Genomic DNA, 16,732 nt, shown 5'->3' with positions numbered 1-16,732 from the left:
TGACCCCTCTGGCAGAGGTATCAGGCCTGGGCAAGGGGCCAATCTGGCAATCGGAGGGTGATGGGGGTCAACACCTCTGGCCAAGGCGTCAGGCCTGGGCAAGGGTGGAGCCGATAATCGGGGGAGATGGGGTTCCCCGGCCCAGGCCTGAAGCCTGGGCCAGAGGCATCAGGCCTGGGCCAGGGGCAGAGCCAGCAATCGGAGGGGTTTGGGGGACCCCTGCCCAGGCCTGGGTCCTCTGGCAGAGGCGTCAGGCCTGGACAAGGGGCCGATCCTGCGATTGGAGGGTGATGGGGGTCAACGCTGGAGGGCTCCCAGTATGTGAGAGGGGGCAGGCTGGGCTGAGGGACACACTCCCCCCCACCCACCCAGTGCACGAATTTCATGGACCGGGCCCCTAGTATTATTATTATTATTATTAAATGAAGGCTTGCTGCAGTAGGAGACCTGGAGAGAGAAGAGGTGTTTAGACAGCAGTTTGGGAAGTGAAGCTTGAGACCTGAGGGCTTGAGGACAGTGTTCTCATTTGGCCTTTGGAGATGCTCTTGAGAATTGCTAGTCTCCTAAGTCAATGTGCTCTCATGGTCCTGCCCCACCCTTCACCCGACCCCACTCTCCCAGCGCTAGTGGGCCAGGTCGCTGAGCTAAAGGTCACAACGGTGGATGGCCTCTGTCACCTGCCTCAGACCCATTCATATTTTGAGTTTCTATAAGACTTGCATATGGTGGCACAAGTCAGCTCAATAGCAAGTTTTTCCTACATTAGTTTAGGATTTTGTTTTTTTTCTCCTTGCCTAGGTATTTGCCACTCTGCTATATTTCAGACTGGGGTTCGCTTTTGTTTGGGAAATGCTAATGCTTTAGTTCTGTCTTCTGTATTTTAAGCTGTGTTGGGTGCTGGGTGCAGTCACATTGTGTGCGTCTTATCCATCCTTTGGCAATCTGGAGCAGTGGGACACCCGAAAGACTGGGGGTTGGATTAATTCACATGCGGGCTGTGGAAGGAACCACGCTCAACCCAGTGAAAGGTACCCCGAGCTGAAGAAAGAGCCCTGCTTATATCTAGGATTCTCTCAGAGACCACACTGACAGATCTCAGGGAAAAACTGGGGGCGGAATATCACCTGTGAGGTGGGACATAGGATAATGTTCTGTTTCCTTGGTCCCCTGGCTGAAGGTCCTCAGCACCAGGTTGGCTGCTTTTCTGTCTCCTGCCTCTAGAGGGCGACCTGTCCACAGCTCTTTCGAAACAAGCCTGCAAGTGGGAGGGTTCAGGCACAATTGCCTTCTTTTCCTCTTATTGTTTGGGCAGACCTGCCCATACGTCTGGTCCAGAGAGAAAAGAAGGCTGCACGCAGGTTTTTGAGCCCAAGGCACACGTTCCAGTCAGACTTCTCCCGGTGAGTCCTGGATCAGGGTAACATAGGGCTTGACAACCAATGATCATGCCACTTGTGTGCAAACTCCCTTGAAAATGTCAAGGGGGGACACGTGACCTGATGGATATGACTAGGCATTTCTAGGTCCTTTCTTAGTCACCAAATGTCACCATCTATTTGTTCCTAACGCCCTGCTGGCTGCACAGGTACCCAGACCCCTAAAGGCCTTTCATAATCCGCCCCCACTGACTGGCCACTTTTATCTTCTCTGCAATGCTGCTGGCCATGGTCATCCTTGGGCTTTTCCTTCGACTTTCAAGACGTTGTAGCCCTTACGTGCTGTTGCTTCTTCTGGAAATGTCTTTGTCACTACTTTTCTTTTTATTATTGGGAAAGTCCTTCCTTTTCTTCAAGCTACAGCACAGACATATCATATTTGGTAAAACTTCTCTAACTGACCCAACCTCTCGCGGTGACAATGCGACCGTATTGTAAGAAGTTGGGGCTGTGTACCTAGCTGTCTTCCCCTGGAGGTCGGGGACCCTGACATACTCATCTTCGTGGTCCTAAACCCTAGCATCATGCCTGACACATATGAGATGCTCAATAAGTTGTTGAATGATTGATGGCGTGTTTGTGTATGCGCATACGTGTGGCATTCTTGGGTCGCAGAACTGTACCGGCAAAGCGTGTGGGGAGAGAAGGAATGTGCCAGGTCCCTGGCTCTTTGTCCAGCGACTGCGCTCCTGACACTAGTTGTCATGGTTCAAACACCAATAGGGGAGAGGAAGCTGCCATCTGTGTCTCACCACAGGACTGCCTGCTCCGCGAACCAGCCCTGCAGCCCGGGTGCGGCCTGACCATGAATCATTCTGACCCGCCAGGCTCCACTGGGCCCCTGAGCAGATGGCGATCATTTAGAACCATTCCAGCCCCTTTAGCGGAATCGAGCTTTTTATTGCTGCCGACTGGCTGCCGGGCCTGCTTCCCCCACGTCCTTGGTTGGAGAAGTCAGCCAACTTCCGGCTGTAAGAGGGCAAGTTCCCGGCACAGGCTGCCGCCGCCCCTCCCATTCTGCCCTTTCCTTTCCGCTGGGGAGACCTGCTCCGGAGTCCACTGCCCTTTCTGTTCCTTCTACATACAGATGACGGGGAAGGAACCATTCTGGCAGCATCTTGAATGTCAAAGGAAAAGGACTCAGCTGTCCCCACCTCTGCTCTCTGCTAAGCATGTCCTATTGCCTGCACAGTCTGAGGCTATGGTTGGGTTATAGCTGATCTGTAAGTCTCTGTTCTCCTTGTGGCTGCTGCAAATGCCCTGGGGAAGACCAAGAATTTGACTTCAATTTGGAATCTGAAGGAGATAGAAAATACATAGATTGGTCTTGGGAGGGCACCCAGCCACCTGCAGCTGAAAACTCTTGTGTCTTGTTCAAGGGCTCTTAAAAAAAAGTTTTTATTGATTTCAGAAAGAGGAAGGGAGAGGGAGAGAGTGATAGGAACATCAATGATGAGAGAGAATCATTGATCGGCTGCCTCCTGTCCTCTACTGGGGATCGAGCCCGCAACCCGGGCATGTGCCCTGATGGGGAATGGAACTGTGACCGCCTGGTTCATGGGTTGACACTCAACCACTGACCCACACCAGCCAGGCCCAGGGCTCTTTATTGTCTGGGGTTGACTTGCTTTCTCCCACACACCTGCCCCCCTTCTCCTCCTGACCCCTCTCGCCGGCTCCAAGAGCCTCTGGAGTTGGTGAGGCTATGGCTATATTTCTCCTGCATTGGGGCCCAGGCTTGGGCATCATGTCTTTGTTATTTGTTTGTCTTCCAGAGAGAGGGTGGTTTGGTGAATGTCTGCAGCAGGTGGATGACTGTAATTCTATCCGATCTGCTGTCTCACCAGGTTGTGGCACCCACCTCCAGCCCCAGACCATCCAAATTCAGGACATAAATCACCCGCTGCTGACATGCTGCTTCCCTGGACAAGAACCTGGATGGGTCTCTGCGGCTTTTGCATCCAAACTACTGCCTGGTTTTCAAGATCCTTCACATGCTGCTCCTGTTTTCAGATCCAAACAACCGTATCTCCAGCCTCTGCTTTCCCAGCACAGTTGTCTCCACACTCCCCACCCCAAACTCCCATCATGTAAAATTACACCAGAATTTAAAAAAGAAAAGAAATTTAAAATCCAGGCAGGCTTATTTTTATGTTCTAGTCTGGAAGCACCCTTCATGTTCACTTCTCTGGCTCAATACGACCCATCTTTTGAGTCCAGTTTCAAATCCTACCTCTTGGAGCACTTGAATCCACACTGACAGCTTTCCTGATGGCCCAGAGCACTCTGTCGGCACCAGACGGGTTGGTGTGCAGTTGTGCTCCAGATGCTGATGTTGAGTTGTTTACTCTCATTTTGCACATTGTTCTGTAATCATCACTGAGTGCTTGCTATCCTGTTCCAGGTGTTGGCTCATTCCTTAGTCTAGGAGTTGCCCTGACTTTTTTCTCCAACCCCCATGACCAATCTATCAAGTGGGCTGAGAGATGCTTCCAAAAGGTGCGCTGTACCCAACCACCCCTCCACCCCTCTACCCCTCCACCCCTCCACTCCTCCACCCCTCCACCATTCCACTCCTCCACCTCTCCACTCCTCCACCCCTCCACTCCTCACTCTCCACTCCTCTGTCTCCTGTCTGGACTTCCAAAATAGTCTTCTCACTAGCCTGCCACTCCCATTCCTGTCCCCATGCAATTCGTTCTTGAAACAGAGTGAGTGTTAAAGGAGGGGATCAGATTATCCTGATCAATCACCTTGGCTAGAACCTCCTGGTGGTGTTCTATGACACTTAGAATCGGGTAGAAGTAGGAAATAAAGTAGTGCCTCTCCGCCCCCCACCACGGCTCCTAAGGCTGCTTGTCGTTTGGCCTCTGCCTTTCTCCCATTGGCCGCGCTGCTTCCCTCCCGTCTGTCCTGGGCTCAGCCTCCTGGCCGTCCTGCTCTGTGTGCCAGTGCCTGCCAGCCCCCGAGCCTGGTCACTTGCTGCTTCTGCCTGGGACGCTCTTTCCAGATGTTTATGCCGCTAACTCTGCGTTGTCTTCATCTGGGGTTTAGCTCAAATATCATCGACTTAGAGAAGCCTCCGCTGACCTTATTTATTTACTTATGTATTATTTATTTATTTTTATTGATTTTAGAGAGAGGAAGGGAGAGGGAGAGAGAGAGATAGAAACATCCATCGGCTGCCCCTTGCATGGCCCCTACTGGGGATCGAGCCCACAACTCAGGCATGTGCCCTGACTGGGAATCAAACAGGTGACCTCTCGGTGAATGGGTCAGCCCTCAACCACTGAGCCACACTGGGCATCCCCTGACCTTATTTTAAATGTTGCCTCTTGGACACATGGCTCAGCTTTCCACATGACGCTGTTTTCTTTTCTTTGTAGCACTGGCCTTAGCCATCCAGTGGTTTCTTTCATTGCACCCCACCGTCACCCCCTCGGGAATGCAGTTCCAGGAAAGCCGGGCACTCCCAGCCTTGTTTCCTGCAGGGCTGCCAGCACCTCGGACAGGGTCTGGCATCCAGAGACTCAGTGTTTGCTGATGTGAAGGAATGAGTGAATGGTTAAATGAGGGTGTGGAGAGTGTATCCAAGGTGAACAAACACAGCCCCTGCCTTCAAATAGTTCGCAGGATGCTTGTAAAAGAGAGAAATTAATGAATATTTCCCATCCAAGGAAACAAATGCCGTAACAGAGACATGTATAAAAGCACTATTTGAACACAGATGAGGGAATAATTAAATCTGCCTCCTATGACTAAGTCTCATCTTTGCTTATGAGTTCTGTAAGGACAAACTGTACCATAGACGCTGTTGTCGTCCCCACCGCAGCGGTTTCTACAGGCCAGCCCTGGGCAAGCTGCAACTGAATCACCCAGGGGGCCTAAAAGTCACCACAGACGTCTGGTTCTGATTCTGCAGGTCTGAGCAGAGCCCAGGGTGTGTCTTTGTTCCCTGGGCATTTCTGAGCTCCTCGGCTTGGGGACCCCTGTGCCACACTGCCCAGTACAGGGTGAGGTGCATCCTGAGGGCCGGCGGGCCTGCCTGAACCGGAAGAAAGCCATCGCTGCCCCTTCCTTTTTCTTCCTGACCAGCCCCTGCTGACGGCGGGGTAAATCACCATGTGTGTCTGCAGCTCCTGCGACCAGCGGGGAGAGGGGGAGACCTGTGAGCAATCACTCCTTTCTCCAGCATGATGGCTTTAGTGTCGCTCATATCTCTTCACAGGGATGGTTATTACCAGCCTGATGGGTCCTTTTATTTTTATTTTTTTTAACTGAGCAGCACACAGGCATCCTCCTCTCTGTCCTGCCCCTTGTGAATATCTCATGGCAGCCCCGGGGGTGTCGTCTCCTCTTTCTTATGGGGGGGGGCACGTTAAAGGGCATGTTGGAGTTTGGACCTGTGTGCTGATGTCAGATAGGAGCCGGGGCCACAGAAAGGTCGATGGACTTCCATGAGCTCTGGCGCTGACTCACTGGGGCCTGGGCTCGGCAGGCTGGTGCCTGGTCTGCAGGTCAGGGCAGCACTGGGAAGCCTCTGGGATCTTTGACTGGTCACGGTGTCCTTACCCTGACCTGTCACTGGGGAGGATGCTATGCACATGTGGCTAGGAAGCCAAGGTCGACCAGCAGGTTTCCTGGATGCTGGTGATCCCAGAATTTTTATGCAGGAAGGACTTAGGAGCGGCAATATGTCCAAGGGAGAATGAGAGATCTTTTCTAGAAAATAGGTTTTATAGCAGGCACATTGCTTGTACTTGGATTGTATGTTGGGTAGGGGGAGCCTAGGGGTCTGATGAAAGTTATAGGGAGAGAACACTAGAGTCTCCCCGCCCCCGCCACCAATGCCACCTGCCTGTGCCTCTCAGGCATGCCACCTCTATTATGGTTGAATCTTGGAAGCAAAGTTTCTCCAAACCGTATCTCCTCACCTCCCTTCTTTCTTCACTCCCTTACGCCAACTAAGATCATCACAAAAGCAATAGGTTCTTAGTTCAGCTTGCTTTTAGCATTCTGGCTGCCGATGGGCAGACACTATGCACATCATAGACTTTAGTCCAGGTACTTGGAACATGGCAGAAATGAGGAAGCAAGGGAAGGGGTTTCAGAGCAGACAGTGTCGTCCCAGCGAACATGGGCTCAGGCTCATGCCTTTCACAGAGGGAGAGCCTCTGTCCTGCACACAGAAGGACCCATTTTCCTCTTCTTCCATAGCATGGAGAGGTGGTGTTTGACTTTCCAGCTCATGGTACCATAGAAATAGCACAGTAGAAGGGAACAGAGGTTGCTAGGAGCAGGCATGATGATAGCGAGAAAAGGAAAGAGAGACAGACAGGCAGGCAGATAAGCGGACTGAGTGAGTGACGTGCCGAGCTGGGCACTCCGATGGGCAGCACTTGGCCAGGGTCCCAGGTGGCCATGTGGAGGGTGTGGGGCCTGGGAATCAGAACACCCAAGTTCACACGCTTGTCCTACCACTCGCTCCCTGCGAGGCCTTGGCCCAGTCTGTTCATTCTCTAGGAATCCGCTTTCTCATCCGTAGGAAAGCAGTAATTACAACCCACATGCCCTTGGGTTCTATCCAAGGAGGGAACAAGGGTCAGGGTGCTGATCTCTCCTGTTTACTCTTCTGTTTGCTTGGTACAAAAACAACACACTTGTTTGCGGTATAAACAACTTACTTGTAAAAAAAAAGAGAGATGGAGTGATTCAGAAGTACATGGAGTTAAACGAGAAAATACTCTCTGCCTTTTCAGACTACCTCTTCCCCCAGATCCTCTTCCTCCTTCCAGAAGCAACCACTGTCCCCAGACAGAACGCATCTCTCAGACCTCATAGTGCTTTGCCAACCTGTGTGGAGAGCAAAGGTGGGGATGGGAAACCCAGAGCCCATTGTACCGCAGCTGGTGCGAGGGCCTCTCCGTTTAAGAACTCGGAAAGAGGACGTCTTTTCTGAATGCAAAAACAAATAAACAAAACACTGAAAAGCCTCAGTGGAGTGCAGCACACTCCGTTTAGTCGGGCAGGCAGGCAGGCAGGCACTCGGTGCTTTCTGTAAAGACGCCCGTGACCGCTTCCCGCTACGCAGCGGTTCTGAGAGGTGGTGAGAGGAGACCTTCCGACACTGGCAACTCAGGTGGAAGAGCTCATACCCTCTCCTTGCGCTGCAGTTACCATAGGTTTACAACACGTATAACTTGTCGACAAGTTAATCCCTCGCAGGTATGCAGAGCAGACACCAAAAGCGACAGCGAAATCTTTCTCCCCCGTTTCCTTTAGCAGCGGGTACAAGTTCGTGTTGATCTTTGTTTTGTGTCTGTGTCTGTTTCTTTACTCTTTCTTTGTGCCCCAAGATTTTCAATGGGAGCTCCATTAGCTAACCAGCTTGGCCTTGCCTTCATTGGGCCCTGCCTTCATTGGGCCCTGCCTTCATTGGGCCCTGCCTTTTCCGGTTGGAGTTTGTTTCTTCAGTCCCTCCTGTCTGGCTATGGTCATCCTGGAAGTGGGGAATGTCCTCCTGTCTCTGTGTGGGCAGCTCAGTGTCGTGTTCTCTCTGTTTTGCAAAGAAATGCCGCAGGGTGGAAATTGGCCCAGGCTCAGTATCAGGAGTCACCCAGTTGAGATGAGCGGTGTGGTCCTCCATGTCACTCCTTGGGGTTTCAGATTTCTCCTCTGTCGAATGATGTTTCCAGCTCGGATGCTTTTGGATTCTAGGATTCTGTGCTTAATTGCGGTTTGCTTGTTAATGTTTGCCTACAATGGGACTCAAAGTTCTATTCCGGCCCCTGTGGCTGGTTCTTTGCCGCCTGCAGACCCAGATGCAGCCCCCAGGTGCGGGATGCCAAGGAGAGGGGCTGGTTATTCCTAGGGCATCCACCCACCCAGCTCTGCCTGCGGACTCAGGCTGGAGAATACCAAACACTCCTTACTCCAGAGGACCCAGGGTGCAAAGCTTTGACCATTTCTCACTAAGAAGACAGGCTTAAATTAGCCTCAATGTGGGGCTCAAGAAACCACAAAATTATAAAAGTTGAGCTGAAAGGGTTTCTAAATAGCTTTTTAAAATTTAGTTTTTTTATGCCTGGCCAGTATGCTCAGTGGACTGAGTGTTTTCCCATGCGCCAAGAGGTTGCTGGCTCGATCCCCGGTCAGGGCACATATCGGGGTTGTGGACTCGATCCCCGATAGGAGGCCTGCAGGAGGCAGCTGATGGATGACGCTCTCTCTCCCTCTCCCTTCTTTTATCTCTACAATCAATAAAAACATATTTTTAAAAATTTAGTTTTTTTAAATCATAAAAATGATACATGGCCTGGTAAAAAAAAAATTCCAACAGTAGTTAATGGTATAAAATGAAAAGGAAAAACACGATTGATCTCCACCCTCAGTGCCACGCCACAGGGAATCTGCTGAAACGAGTTTCTTACGCATGTGCTGAGAACGTGTCTACGCACAGCCATGCATATACATACAGCCTTGCACCCACTCAGCTCCACCTGCCCTTGGGCTCACACACAAAGGGGGCCGCTTCCTAAAGCCTGTGTCTTGCTTTTTGCATTTGATCAAATGTGTTGGAAATTTTCCACGCCACCGCTCAGGGGTCTGCTGTGTGCTCTGTAAGGCCTGGCTTTGCCGGAGGGAGGAGGCTGGCCGCAGCACGCAGTGCACACCAGGTTTTTCCAGCTGTTGTCAGAGCAAACAGTGCTCAGAGAGCCTTTACGTCAGTGTTTTCTCAGGTTTGATCCTTGGAACACAAGCCTTTAGAGATGCTCAGGGACAGAAACAAACAAACATAAAAGCCAAACACACAAAATATGGCTTAGAGGTTAAACGTGGTAAGTGCAGGAGGTTAAACATGGTAAATGCAGCCTTAGGTTCCCCTCTTCCAATAGCCTCCTGCAAGCTCCAGAAATCCACCCAGGAAGGAAACCTAAAAACATGGCTTCACACAACGTTTCTCAAACTTGCCTTTTTTTTAAAAATTAAATATATCCTTATTGATTTCAGAGAGGAAGGGAGAGAGGAGAGAGAGATAGAAATATCAATGAGAGAGAATCATTGATAGGCTGCCTCCTGCACGCCCTCTACTGAGAATGGCTTAGAGGTTAAACGTGGTAAGTGCAGGAGGTTAAACATGGTAAATGCAGCCTTAGATTCCCCTCTTCCAATAGCCTCCTGCAAACTCCAGAAATCCACCCAGGAAGGAAACCTCAAAACATGGCTTTATGCAACGTTTCTCAAACTTGCCTTTTTTTTTTTTTTTAAATATCCTTATTGATTTCAGAGAGGAAGAGAGAAGGGAGAGAGAGATAGAAATATCAATGAGAGAGAATCATTGATAGGCTGCCTCCTGCATGCCCCCTACTGAGAATTGAGCCCACAACCTGGGCATGTGCCCTTGACCAGAATCGAACCCAGGACCCTTCAGTCTGCAGGTTGATGCTTTATCCACTGAGCCAGACCAGCTAGGGGCTCTCAGACTTGTTTTAGACCATTTCACTGCTGAAAGCATTCTCTCCCAGTTACTTACTTTGTTTGAGTGTAAGTGCATAGCTGCTAACATTGTACATGAAAATGTAGATTCTCCGAAGAAGACACCTTGAAAATGCTGCTCCTTTATCCACAGACTGGGCCGAGCCTCAGAGAGGGAGTCACTTGCATAAGGTTACGCTCATATTTAGTGGAAGGAACAGGAAGGGAACCCAAGGCTTATACCTTTTCCTCCATACTGCGTTTGAAAGCCCCTTCTCAGGCCAGAAAACATTTGAACCAAAGCTCACTGAGTGTGGCAAGGAAGCTGTGTCATAAAATATGCCTGGATATCATCTGGTTTAAAAAAAGTGAGTTTAAAGAATGCAATTACTTTAATAAGAACAGTTTGATAAGTTAATTGGTTGGTAACGAGGTTCACACTCAGAGCTTCATGTGTCATTTTGGTAATGCCACAGTGTCCTACCAGGAATTGTCTGACAAACCTAAATCTCATCACAATGCATGGTCCTGACAGAGGTGAGGTGGCCTTGGAGCTGGGGGTTATGGGGCTTTTCCTGGGGAGGGGGAACCTTTTGACTTGATCTTTCAAAGCCTCCGCAGAAGTCAGATGGGGGAGGTACATGAGGCCTGTGATGCAGATTTTATGTGACGGCATCACAGGGTGCAGAGATATCTGGCTAAACGTTACTTCCGGGTATGTCTGTGAGATGTCTGCAGATGGAAGTAGCTTCTGAATTGATGGACTCAGTGAGGTGGGTGGTCCTCCCCATTGTGGTGGGCATCACCCAATCCGCTGAGAGCCTGTTTAGAACAAAAGGGGGAGGAAGAAGGAATTCTGCCCTTCTTGCCTGTTGCTTGAGCTGCAACATTGCTCAGTGCTCCTGGTCCTCAGGCCGTTGGCTTTGGCCTGAGTCACCCCACTGGTTCTCCTGCGTTTCCATCCTGGGGCTTGCCAGCCTTTATAATTGTATGAGCCAATTCTGTATATTTCTTCACACATATCTCCTACTGGTTCTGTTTCTCTGGAGAAGCCTGAGACTAAGGATGTAGAAACCAACACATTCTCAGCTTCTTCTGATTGCATTTTGGAACGCTTAGAAAGTTTGCTAGAACAGGCTCTTAACCCACTCGAGGAAGCTGCTTGTCTGTGCAGACCAGATCTAGAGAACCTCTGTAGAGTTCAGGAAGGAAAGAAGGAATAGAGAAGCTACTCTGGGCTAGGAGTATTATCCAGGCACACTGTCTATTGTGAACATTATATAGAAAATATCTGAACATTGCATAGAGAGGGAAATTGAAGACACAGAGATAAAATGACTTTTCTAGAGTCACTCTGAGCTGAACTGATATCTCCAGGGATGGTTCTGAATTACTGGCGAGGCCAGTCATAAATCTGTCTTATGATAAATCTTGTCTTTAGATGGGCTATGTGGTTTTCAGGGCTCCTGAGAGTCTGAATGAATATGACCCTGCCAGACCCTCAGCTGCGGAGCAGCCATTGTATATATGGTATTGGGTAAAAATTAGGTTCACGATTTAAGGGCAGTCTTGTCCTGGCCTTTCCTAGCTGTGTGATGTTAGCCAGTTTATTCAACCATTATGCTGGTTTCCTCAGCTGTGAATTAGAAACGATGAAACCCACTTTCCCATGCTGTTGGAATTTAATACAAGTAGGCGAGCATGCTTAGCTTAGTCCTGGCATATGGTTTTGATCCATCACCTTCCTCATGCTGGGTCACACTGGAGGCCCCCATGGCTGATCTCTCACATAGTGTCACACAGAGACGGTACCACTCTTCTGGTGCATCGAGTGCTGCTGTGGGTCCTGGTTGGCTTTTGCTGTCTATGTTGGGTGGCTGAGACCAGTTTGAGTATTTGCCACATGGAGGGCCTCACACAATATGGAGTATTGGGTACTCCATAAACATTTGCTGGCTGATTGGATAATTGATCTCCCTTTCTCCTCCATCACTAGCGCTTGTCTTTTTTCTTAAACTGTTTACTTATTGCCTGCCCCTGGAAGCTCAACTGGCATCCAAGGACAATGAGGTGACCTCCGCATTACCCACCTGCTTCTACTCATTGACTAAGACAGCAGCTTTTCCCTGGACCAGCTAGGATGTTTCCCCCTTGGGGGCTCAAGCTCTTTCTTGGTCTTGCTTCGCATGGGTTGGCACCTACTGGGGTCACCTGGCACTCCCTTCCAGGAATTATGGCACTCACTGCCCTCATCATTTCTCCCATCTTTTTCCTGTATTGATAGCTGTGGGGTGCTGGGTTGCCATGACAACTGATTGATTAGCATCCAATTCCCGGACAGAAAACATGCAGCTATAAAGAATTACAAATGATGCCTGATTGTCTGCTGCCAATAGGCTGATTGCTGCCATTTTCTGGCAGGTAGCTCAGCCCTAACAGGAAACCCTGTGCTGTGCAATTATTGAGGCTTGATTGATGCCTCGCTATAGTTACAATCTGTGGTGTTCCCAGCTCAGGAGATTTTTTTTTAAAAGAAGAAAAAATTTCCTTTCAGATGGAAATTCTTATAAATGAGGAAGAAGTATGGCGTGGGGGAGGGAAGTGGGGCTGGCAAGGCAGGTGAGTATGGGCTAAGAGCCCAGTTGGAGTTTCAGAGGTGATGAAGGGAGAGGGGGCAGGAGCAGCGGTACATGGCTGGGGAGAGGGGAGAAGAGATGACCGCTGCCCGTGCCCCCTGCCCCCTCCACCTCCTGGGCCTTGCAACATGGGGTGGTTCAGAAATCACTTCCAAACTCCAGGCCTGAAAAAGCAGGGGTGTGTGGGAGGGAGAACAAAAAATACATGGGCCGCAGGTGGCGTGCCGCTCAGGCCAATTACTGAAGTGCTCTCCTGAGTCTACATCATTTGTGCTGGGCAGAGAGCAAGCACCTGGGCCTGGAAGTAGTCAGGGAAAGTGGCCATAGTGCCAGGTGGACGCTGGGCGGAGAGTGGGCCGGTGTGGGGTTGAGCCTGCAGTGAGGCTGGTGCACAGAGGCTTTGGGGCAAAAGGAAAAGGCTTTTTATTTGACTCAGGCACAAGGTGCCTCTCTGCTCCTTAATTGGATAAATACTTCTCAAGCTGGTAGAGAGGGAGAAAGAGAACGAGGTATTTGTGACTGTTAGGGCCAGACTTATTGCTAAAGATGCAGTCTTTTTAAAAAAATATATTTTATTAATATTTTTACAGAGGACGGGAGAGGGATAGAGAGTTAGAAACATCGATGAGAGAGAAGCATCTATGCAGTCTTTTTGTTAAATTGTTGAAAGTAGTACAGATGTCCCCCATTTCCCCACTTTGCCCTCATCCACCCAGCCCCTGCTCCACCCCAGGCCTTCGCCACACTATTGTCTGTGTCCATGGGCTATGCATTTATGCATATAAGTTCTTTGATGGATCTCTTCCCATCCCCCACCCTCTGAGATCTGTCAGTCTGTTGCATGCTTCCATGCCTCTGGATCTATTTTGTTCGCCAGTTCATTTTGTTCATTAGATTCCACATATAAGTAAGATCATGTGATATTTGTCTTTCTCTGACTGGCTTATTTTGCTTAACATAATAAATAATCACCAGGTCCATCCATGCTGTCACCAAGGGTAAGAGATCCTTTTTTATAGCTGCATAGTATTCCATTGGGTAAATATATCACAGCTTTTTTATCCACTTATCTATGAATCTACTGATGGGCACTTGGGCTGTTTCCAGATCTTAGCTATTGTAAATAACACTGCTATGAGCATAGGGGTGCATATATTCTTTCTGAGTGGTGTTTTTGGGATTCTTAGGCTATATTCCCAGATGTGGGATTGCTGGGTCAAACAGCAGTTCCATTTTTAATTTTTTGAAGAAACTCCTTAACTGTTTTCCACAGTGGCTGCACCAGTCTGCATTCCCACCAGCAGTGTGCTAGAGTTCCCTTTCTCCACATCCTTGCCAGCATTTGTTGTTGATTTATTGCTGGTAGCCATTCTGGCAAGTGTGAGCTGATACCTTCCTGTTGTTTTAATGTGCATCTATTTGATGGTTAGTGACACTGAGCATTTTTTCTTATGTCTCTTGGCCATCCATATGTCTTCTTTGGAGAAGTGTCTATTCTTTGCCCAGTTTTTTAGTTGGATTGTTTGTCTTTCTTTTGTTGAGTTATATGAGTTCCTTATATATTTTGGAAATTAACCCCTTATCAGATGTATCATTGGTGAATATATTCTCCCATACATACAGTGGGCTCCCTTTTCATTTTGATGATGTTTTTTTTTTGCTGTGCAGAAGCTTTTTAGTTTGAGGTAGTGCCATTTGGTTAAATTTTCCTTTGTTTCTCTTGCCCTAGGAAATGTACTGGCAAAAATCCCATCACATGACATGATTGGGATTTTATTGCCTATGTTTTCTTCTAGGATTTTTATGGTTTCCACTTTGCTGAGAGTTTTATTATATACTAGAGGCCCGGTGCATGAAATTGTGCACTTGTGGGGTCCCTCAGCCCAGCCTGCTCCCTCTCACAATCCGGGACCCCTTGGGTAGGGTCCCTAGGCCTGGCCTAAGATCAGGGCCTATCAGGGATTTCCTTCTTCCAAGCTGCTTTATATGAGAATATTTTAAAACCATTATGAACTATTTTAAAAAGATAGTTACATTAATATTTAAAAGTGAGTATTTATGGGCCTTTAATAATTTTTTCTCTGCAGGGGACAGGTGTGGGGTGTGATGGCTTGGCTGGCCTGGGCCTCCCTCTGTGGGGTGATCACTAGCTGGCCACACACCTGCCATAGAGTTGCCGCTAGTGGCCTGGGCCTCCCTCTTTCTTTGCTGAGGGGCTTGGCCAACCCTGCGAGGCCATCTGCCTACCTGATTGCCCCTAACCACTCTGCCTGCCTACTTGATCACCCCTAACCACTTTTCTGCCTACCTGATCACCTCTAACTCTCTCTCAGCCCAACCTGCACCCTCTCACAATCCGGGACCTCTCGGGTAGGGTCCCTAGGCTTGGTCTGAGATCAGGGCCTATCGGGTATTTCCTTCCCTTGGCTACAGGTAGCTGGCCCCACCCCCACCACTGCCACTGCTTGCCATCTGTGCAGCAATACTCCCGCCTCCCCTGCCACTAGTGGCTTCCCTCTGCAGGTGACAGGTGTGGGGTGTGATGGCTTGGCTGGCCTGGGCCTCCCTCTGTGGGGTGATCACTAGCTGGCCACACACCTGCCATAGAGTTGCCGCTAGTGGCCTGGGCCTCCCTCTTTCTTTGCTGAGGGGCTTGGCCAACCCTGCGAGGCCATCTGCCTACCTGATTGCCCCTAACCACTCTGCCTGCCTACTTGATCACCCCTAACCACTTTTCTGCCTACCTGATCACCTCTAACTCCTTGCTGGGGGGTGGGGCCAGCCCTGTGAGGGGCTGTCTGCCTGCCTGATCACCCTTAACCACTCTGCCTGCCTGCCTTATTGCCCCTAACACTTGCTTGTGGGCAGGGCTAGCCCGGCAAGGGGCCATGGTGGTTCTGGTATCTGGTGTTCCGGTCGTTATGCTTATGGTGCCTGGACTTTTATTATATAGGATGAGTGCTGGATTTTATCAAATGCTTTTTCTGCACCTGTTGATATTATAATGTGATTTTTATCCTTCATTTTGTTTATGTGATCTATCACATTTATTGATTTATGAATATTGTACCAGCCTTGCATCCCTGGAATAAATCCTGCTTGGTCATGGTGTAAGATCTCTTTAAGGTATTGCTGGATCCAATTTGTTAATATTTTGTTGAGAATATTAATATCTATGGTCATCAGGGATAATGGCCTGTAGTTTTGTTCCTTTGTGGCATCTTTATCTGGTTTTGGAATTAGGATAATGCTGACCTCATAAAAAGAGCTTGGAAGTCTTTCTTCCTGTTGAATTTTTTGGAGTAGTTTGAGGGGTGTTAGTTCTCTGAGTATTTGGTAAAACTCACCTGTGAAGCCATCTGGTCCAAGACTTTTTTTGCTGGGAGTTTTTTGATTACTGCTTCAATTTCATCAGCTGTTATTGGTTTATTCAGGTTTTCTGAGTCTTCCTGTTTGAGCTTTGGAAAATTGCATGTTTCTAGGAATTTATCCATTTTGCCCAGGTTGTCCAATTTGTTGGCAGATAGTTTTTCATCATATTTTCTTATAATCCTTTGCATTTCTGTGATATCAGTTGTTACTTTGCCTCTTACATTTCCAATTTTATTTATTGCGTTCTCTCTGTTTCTTGATGAGTTTGGCTAAAAGTTCATAATCTTATTTATCTTTTCAAAGAACGAGCTCTTGGTTTCATTGATCTTTTATATTGATTTTTTAGTCTCTATGTCGTTTATTTCCACTCTGATCTTTATTATTATTTTTTTTCCTACTTACTCTGGGCTTTTCGTGTTGCTCTCTTCCTAATTCTTTAGTTGTAGGGTTAGATAATTTATTTGAGATTTTTAAAATTATTATTTCTTGAGGTACATCTGTAGTGCTATGGACATCCCTATTAGGACTACATTCGTTGTGTCCCATAGATTTTTGGGTGGTTGTGTGTTCATTTTCATTTGTTTTCAGGAAATCTTTTATTTCTTCCTTCATCTCATTGGTAACCCATTTATTGTTTAATAATGTGCTATTTAGCCTCTAGGTGTTTGAATGTTTTTGAGTATTTTTATTGTAGTCGATTTCTAGTTTCATGCAGTGCCACACCTTGCTGTGAAATGTTGGGCAGACTGTTGAACCTCAGTTTTTCTCTATGTAAAATGAGGAATAAAACAGCACTGATTTAAGGGTATTTAA

General features: G+C 48.4%; 1 pseudogene; it reads right to left on the bottom strand.

Moving 5' to 3' along the window:
• LOC102756844 overlaps window positions 1-16,732 on the bottom strand; it is a 28,932-nt pseudogene that overhangs the window by 679 nt on the left and 11,521 nt on the right.

This window comes from Myotis davidii, unplaced genomic scaffold, assembly GCF_000327345.1.
Source record: "Myotis davidii unplaced genomic scaffold, ASM32734v1 scaffold448, whole genome shotgun sequence".
Taxonomy (NCBI): domain Eukaryota; kingdom Metazoa; phylum Chordata; class Mammalia; order Chiroptera; family Vespertilionidae; genus Myotis; species Myotis davidii.
The sequence above is the reverse complement of the archived record's forward strand: the minus strand, read 5'-3'. Positions and strand labels throughout refer to the sequence as shown.